General features: G+C 36.4%; 1 protein-coding gene across 1 annotated transcript in view; it reads right to left on the reverse strand.

Annotated features, from left to right (window-relative positions):
- gabra5 (gamma-aminobutyric acid type A receptor subunit alpha5) overlaps window positions 1-1059 on the reverse strand; it is a 22466-nt gene that overhangs the window by 16751 nt on the left and 4656 nt on the right. The window lies entirely within an intron of this gene.

The raw sequence follows: 1059 nt of genomic DNA on the forward strand, positions 1-1059 counted from the left end.
TTTTCACTATTTTACAGACAAAACGATTTATTTTAGTTACAACAAAGACTGCTGTAATGATCTGCTTCTGTCCATTTGTCAGTAGTTTAGCATTACAGTAGAATGTTTTCTTCTATAAATGAGTGTTTATTTGAAATGAATAACTAACATAAAGTGTGTCATTATCAAAGTGCAGGACTACAAGATAATATCCAGGTCATCCAGGTTAGTGCAGCTTTGCATAGCTCAGAGCATGACTAATATTCACAAAGGGACTTTACAGTAAATGGGCAGCGCTGAATGGCTTTAATTAGTAAAGTAAAATATATGAGGTACTGGTTCCTTAATAAATCATGATGACCAGTAAGGACAGTGTAGACTATCAGATGAATTACCAACTGAAACTAAAAAGCTAAATTGCTCCCATCATTGTTAATTCACACAGGTGCTTTTTATGTTTTAGATTCACAGGAAATGATTGTGATCTATTGTGTATTACTGTAAGGAGCTGCCTGCACCAAAACTCTGCCAGAGGTATTTCCATGGTACGCTAGCTAGGGCGCTGCACACTACTTGTTCTGTGAACAACCAATGTAGGAGAGTAACGCATGCATAAAATGTTTCTCTAATAACCTTGTTCCCAGAACACAGAAGCATTAATGGGCCATCGTGAAGCCATTTCTAATGGCTTGCACTGTTAGCAAATGCACTGCAGATTTGTAGTAATTTTAAACTCAGTGGATCAATAGTTATTTTCGACATTTACCCATGTCCATTTCCTCCAACTTCCTCTGTTATTATTCGATTTGAGGGATTTATTGTCCTGATAAGATGATGACATGAAAGTGGAAATTATATGTTTCTATCTAGGATATAATGTCTCCTTCTACAGCAACGTACTGTTCACAAACAGCATCCATAAACCATTATAACCACTAATAATGAATGGATTATTCTGCGTCGACAAAAAAACCCTCTTAAGTGACTTTTAAGGAACAGAAAGTGCCATCAAGATGCACTTTATGCCTTTCCATAGCAGCTCATGTCTACACATAATTTAAACTGGTGCAATGGAAGCTG

This window comes from Morone saxatilis, unplaced genomic scaffold (assembly GCF_004916995.1).
Source record: "Morone saxatilis isolate NCDOM2014 unplaced genomic scaffold, NCSU_SB_2.0 Contig12, whole genome shotgun sequence".
Classification (NCBI taxonomy): Eukaryota; Metazoa; Chordata; class Actinopteri; family Moronidae; genus Morone; species Morone saxatilis.